The sequence below is a fragment of the Capricornis sumatraensis genome, chromosome 7 (genome assembly GCF_032405125.1).
Source record: "Capricornis sumatraensis isolate serow.1 chromosome 7, serow.2, whole genome shotgun sequence".
Classification (NCBI taxonomy): domain Eukaryota; kingdom Metazoa; phylum Chordata; class Mammalia; order Artiodactyla; family Bovidae; genus Capricornis; species Capricornis sumatraensis.
Window position 1 is genome coordinate 92231575 of NC_091075.1, and position 6560 is coordinate 92238134.

Consider the following 6560-nt stretch of genomic DNA (forward strand, 5'->3'; position numbering starts at 1 on the left):
GAGGAAACAAACTAGTGATACATTTTTTTTTCTTTCCCTTCTCTATACTAATTTAAAAGGAGGTTTCTCTTAAAATACTGTATTGCCATAATGACACCTGATTCCGCCTGAAGGTAACTGTTCTCAAACCTTGAGTTAACCAATGCATTCTTCTTATGGAAATATTTGTCTTAAGCTATGTTAATGTACTATGCATTTACCCCAGACTCTGTCTTCAAGTTGGTATGGCTCAGAACCCACTTGACAAACCAGTATGTTATACTCAGACATTGTTCCCCTAATCTGTGTAAACAAAACTATTTGTATGGTAATCTGCCTTTCTACAAGATTCAAGCCAATCGTTTTATGGCCCAGGATGAATCCTCTGGTGCCAAGATTACCCCAAAATACATCTTTTGGATCAGGGGTCTGGTGTCATTCTGAGTTTTAAGACATTCCTTTCTTTCATTAACAAACTGCTAGTGACTATATAGTGTAAGTAAGTGTGTCAGTTGCTCAGTCGTACCCGACTCTTTGCAACTCCATGGACTGCAGCCCACCAGGCTCCTCTGTCCATGAGATTTTCCAGGCAATGATACTGGAATGGGTTGCCATTTCCTTCTCCAGGGGATCTTCTCAACCCAGGGATCGATCCCGGGTTTCCTGCACTGCAGGCAGATTTTTTACCAACTGAGCTACAAGGGAATCCCATATAGTGACTATATAACATCCAGCTAAAAATTAGTAGGGGAGTATTCTTTCTGCCCCCTTCTGATGCCTATGTCAGAAGCTTTCTCTAGCTCCTTTATATTTTAATAAAACTTTATTACACAAAAGCTCTGAGTGATCAAGCCTCTCGTCTGGCCCCGGATTGAATTCTTCTCCTTCGGAGGCCAAGAATCTCAGTGTCTTTTTGTAGTTCACCAACAACCTTTCAGAAGAACAAGAGAGTTATAAGGTAGAACTTGTGTCCTCAGAATCCTCAAGCCAGGGATTTCTTGAAAGGTATCTTTCCTCTGCCAGCTTTAAGCTGGTCTAACCAGCCCTCTGGAATCTTAGCTGGGTGCCTTTGAATTCCTTTAAGCATCAATTTTTCTCTTCCCACACAGAGTGGCCTCCAGTGGGGACACTCTTCCCTCTCCTCTGGACAGTACAAACTAAGCTTGTAGTTATTTTGGGCATTTGTGGTTATTGTGGTTATTATGGGACACAACACCTAAACAGACACAGCAGTGGTGGTAGACAGGAAAGTTCTGGAACATATCCATTCAAGATCAGCATATATCCTCCAAATTATAACTTTAAGGTATCCAAGGCATAGAAAGATTTCCTAGTGGTCATTAACATTGTTTAACTCAATAAGAGTAGGTAAATAAAAAATATATTAATGGTGAATATAATGTTTTTATAGTAATGATAAATATTATGCATTGTAGATTATTAAAAATTAGTAGTATAATCTATGTGCTCGGTTGTGTTCAACTCTTTGTAAACCTATGGACTGTATTCCACCAGGCTCCTCTGTCCATGGCTTCCCTGGCAAGAAATACTGGAGTGGGTTACCATTTCCTCTTTCAGGGGATCTTCCTGACCCAGAAATAGAAGCTACATCTCCTGCATTAGCAGGTGGATTCTTTACCACTACCACTATCAGTGCGCTAGTGCTAAGTCGCTTCAGTCGTGTCTGACTGTTTGTGATCCTATGGGCCATAGCCTGCCAGGCTCCTCTGTCCATGGGATTCTCCAGGAAAGAATATTGGAGTGGGTTACCATTTCTCCAGGGGATCTTCCTGACCCAGGGATCAAATCTGTGTCTCTTAGACTCCTGCAATGGCAGGCAGGTTCTTTACCACTAACTCCACCTAGGAAGCTGAGGTTTTCAAATATTCTTGAAACTATTGAATAAGTCTCTAAGGAAAACCAGTGAAAAATCATGCCTAAGAGCTGTCTTCAGGTGATCTTGTTTTACAATCTAGTTTTTTTTCTGGGGAAAGGAGATTATTACTTTTTTTCTATTCTTTTCTATTTTCTATGATTCTTTTTTTTTTCTATTTTCTCATACCTCTTCTTCAGTCCTTCAGGCATTCAGTTTTTACACGTATGCCTCAATCTGACTTGCTCTTTTTTTAAAATGGCAACTTAATGGAAGTTTCAGTTCGGTTCAGTCCCTCAGTTGTGTCCGACTCTTTGCCACCCCATAGACTGCAGCATGCCATCCAACCATCTCATCTTCTATCTTCCCCTTCTCCTCCTGCCTTTAATCTTTCCCAACATCAGGGTCTTTTCCAATGAGTCAGTTCTTCTCATCAGGTGGCCAAAGTATTGGAGTTTTAGCTTCAATATCAGTCCTTCCAATGAACACCCAGGACTGATCTCCTTTAGGATGGACTGGTTGGAACTCCTTGCAGTCCAAGGGACTCTCAAGAGTCTTCTCCAACACCACATAAATCTCAAATATAATCGTCTCTGTGATATCAGTTTCAGCTCTCTGTTATGACCTTTTCCTCTGACCATATTCATAAACACTTGAAAAATATACTTCTGCTTAAAAAAAAAAAAGTCTACGCTTTTGTACAGGCCCTAGTTGTCGACTAAGTAGGCAAGCACCTAAGAGGCATAATTTTAATGCTGTAATATGGTCAGGTCTTAAACAACCCTCCCTAATACACCTGGCACAGCGGCTTCATCCCTTCCTACACAGTTACATTTTCCCATTAGGGTCAACACTCCTCTATGTGGGACAAAAGAGTGGACTACTCTGTACAATTGGTTTTGGAGTTTGTTTAGTCTGTTCATATGGGAGTCTGTCATTGAATGCCTGGATCACAGATTACTCATATGAAGTTTTGCAATCTATATAACACATGTAAGAATTAAAGATTTTAAAATTTTTTAAAAATGTGATGGTAATGATTGACATAGTTTTTATGAGGTCACAATGATATATATCTCTAAGGCAAAAATTTGGCATATTAGAAATTATTCAGTGTATCAGAGTTATGTTATTTTGCAATCTATGTATTGGTTACATAGGGGAGAAGAGTAAGAACTGGCTTCCTTCACTAACCCTCTCTTACATAGTCCTAGCAGAGGGAAGGAAAGAGCACTGAGCCTAAAATTACTCACTAGGAAAGTTAACAGTGAGCCTAAAATTCAGTGAATTGGGAGACTATTTGTGCCTCTGGAACTCCCTTAGTCCCCTCTGACCTTCTTTCATTTGGTAGCTTCAAACTTACCCCAGGATTTGGTGCCATCGTAGCAATCATTGGAACAGAATGTTAGAAGCAGAGTTATTAGGAGAGAATGTGGAAACACATCTGTGGGAACCTCAAGTCCTAAAGCAGACATTACGGGGCATAGTGGAAAGTATTAGGGGTAAAAAAGAAGGAAGTGGGATAAAGAAATAGAAGTAACATTATTGTGGGAAAGCTTGCAAATACCTGGCCAGATAGAGAACGTTCTCCTGACCCATACAGTGGCAGAACTGTCCCCCTACACACACACAGTTTTTTTCCACTCTGGTTCCTATCTTCTAGTTCCTCAAACATTGAATACCTTACCTTGCACCATGCATTGTCTTAGAAGGTGCTGATATTACCCAAATGAACACAACTAATGTGAGGACATTTTTCTTATAGTACATTTCACCCTATTGTGGACACACTCATTGTGGACAAAGTGAATATTCCTAAATCCTCCCTGCTGTAAGTCCCCCTCACAGGGAGGGGAGGAATTTTTTCAGCTAAGTTTGCATGAGTTTATCAACCCACTGCCAGAGTAATAATAACAAAAAACACTTATTGATGCTTATTGTGTGGCAGATACTATTTTCAGCACTTTACATGCACCAACTTTTTAAATGACAGGTGAGGTTGTCTAGTGGTAAAGAAAGCACCTGCCAATGCAAGAGGCTTAATAAACATGGGTTTGATCCCTGGGTCAGGAATATGTCTTAGAGGAGGGCACGGCAACCCATTCCAGTATTCTTGCCTAGATAATCCCATGGACAGAGGAGCCTGGTGGGCTACAATCCATAGGGTACCAAAATAGGTGAAGGAGTGTGTCAAGACTGTATATTGTCACCCTGTTCATTTAACTTATATTCAGAGTACACCATGCAAAATGCTAGACTAGGTGAATCACAAACTGGAATCAAGATTGCCAGGAGAAATATCAAAAATCTCAGCTATGCAGATGCTGCTGCTGCTGCTAAGTCACTTCAGTTGTGTCTGACTCTGTGCGACCCCATCGACAGCAGCCCACCAGGCTCCCCCTTCCCTGGGATTTTCCAGGCAAGAACACTGGAGTGGGTTGCCATTTCCTTCTCCAATGCATGAAAGTGAAAAGTGAAAGTGAAGTCACTCGGTCATGTCCAACCCCATGGAATACAGCCTTCCAGGCTCCTCTGTCCATGGGATTTTCCAGGCAAAGAGTACTGGAGTGAGGTGCCATTGTCTTCTCTGGTATGCAGATGATACCACTCTAATTTGGAGAAGGGAATGGCAACCCACCCCAATATTCTTGCCTGGAGAATTCCATGGACAGAGGAGCCTGGCTACAGTCCATGGGTCACAACGAGTCAGACATGCCTGAGAGACTAACATACAACTCTAATAGAAGAAAGCAGAGAGGAACTAAAGAACTTCTTTGATGAGGTTGAAAGAGGAAAGTGAAAAAGCTGGCTTAAAATTCAACATTCAAAAAACTACAATCATTCCATCCTGTCCCATCACTTCATGGCTAATAGAAGGGGGAGAAGTAGAAGCAGTATTTTCTTTTCTTGGGCTCCAAAGTGACTGTGGATGGTGACTGCAGTCATGAAATCCAAAGACACTTGCTCCTTGGAAGAAAAGTTATGACAAAATTAGACAGGGTATTAAAAAGCAGAAACATCACTTTGTCGACAAATGTCCATATAGTCAAAGCTATGGTTTTTCCAGTGGTCATGTACAGATGTGAGAGCTGAATGATAAAGAAGGAAGGGTGCCGAAGAGCTGATGCTTTTAAATTGTGGTACTGGAAAAGATTCCTGAGAGTCCCTTGGACAGCAAGGAGATCAAACCAACGAATTCTAAAGGAAATCAACCCTGAATATACCTTGGAAGGACTGATGCTGAAGCTCCAATACTTTGGCCACCTGATGGGAAGAGTCAACTCATTGAAAAAGACCCTGATGCTGGGAAAGATTGAAGGCAGGAGGAAAAGAGGGCTACAGAGGATGAGGGGGTTAGATGGCATTATTGACTCAATGGACAAGAGTTTGATCAAACTCCAAGAGATAGTGAAGGACAGGGAAGCCTGGAGTGTTGCAGTCCAGGGGGTTGCAAAGAGCTGGACATGACTGAGTGACTGAACAACAACTTTTCAAATGCTCATCAAATATACTGTGAATTATGTACTTTTATTATTCTCATTTCACAGTGAGAACATTAAAACACCAAAGTTAAATAAGTTGCCCAAAGTCACGAAGCTGATATAAGGCAGAGCTATGCTATATAAGCTCACATTCTGAATCCTGAATACACTCTTCACACTCAGTGACCTAGTAGTAGTAAATCATTGCCTCTGACTTTGAGTAGCTCAAATACTTGTGGAGAGTGAGGTCAATCCTCTAGCTACCTGCTGGAAGTCTCATTTGGGAAAAACAGTGTGTTTGATGAGTTCTTCACTTGACTTCCTGAAAAACTGCATCTTTTCAAAATATAGAGAAAAAGATGGGGAATTTGCTGAATTGGATATAATTCTAACTCACAAGGTAAGATTGGCTGTAAAATTAAGAGAAAAATAAAACATAGGAGAAAAATGACTATGCAACCCTAGAATTAATTATGGCCACTTAAGGGAAGACTATTATCAGCTACATGACATCAATTGAAAGAAGGCAGACTTCCAAATGTAACCCAGAGGAAAACAGTCATGGGAAGAGGGCTTGAGAAGCTAAAAAGGACGAATGTTTCAACAGAGTTAAAAGCTCTCAAAAAAGCAATTCCTTATGTAATTATTAACAATTTCAGTTAAAATTAATCTAAAACCTGGAGGGGAAAGCACATATTCATGTGCAGACAAAAGTGATTGTCATAGAGCTATGAAAATAGCCCCTGAAGAGGCTGAGATGTGTGAAAGTGACTTGGGACCACAGAGCTCTCATTGTGTTCATAATGAAAATTTCAAAGAAGGGCATGGCCAATTGTTCAATATGGTGCAACATACATGAATCTCTCACACATGTGTGCGTGCATACACAGACACATGGGTTTTTTTTTTTTTTCACTTCTTTTGGGATTTAATTTTCTTCTGCCAAGCAGATTTTTTTTAAAAGAGCATCTGAAGAGATACCAGCATTCACAATTTTCTTTTTCTTTTTTTAAGGCTGACTAGTATTTTGTTGTTGGAGAAGGCAATGGCACCCTACTCCAGTACTCTTGCCTGGAAAATCCCATGGACAGAGGAGCCTGGTGGGTGGCAGTCCATGGGGTCACTAAGAGTTGGGCACGACTGAGTGACTTCACTTTTGCTTTTCACTTTCATGCATTGGAGAAGGAAATGGCAACCCACTCCAGTATTCTTGCCTGGAGAATCCC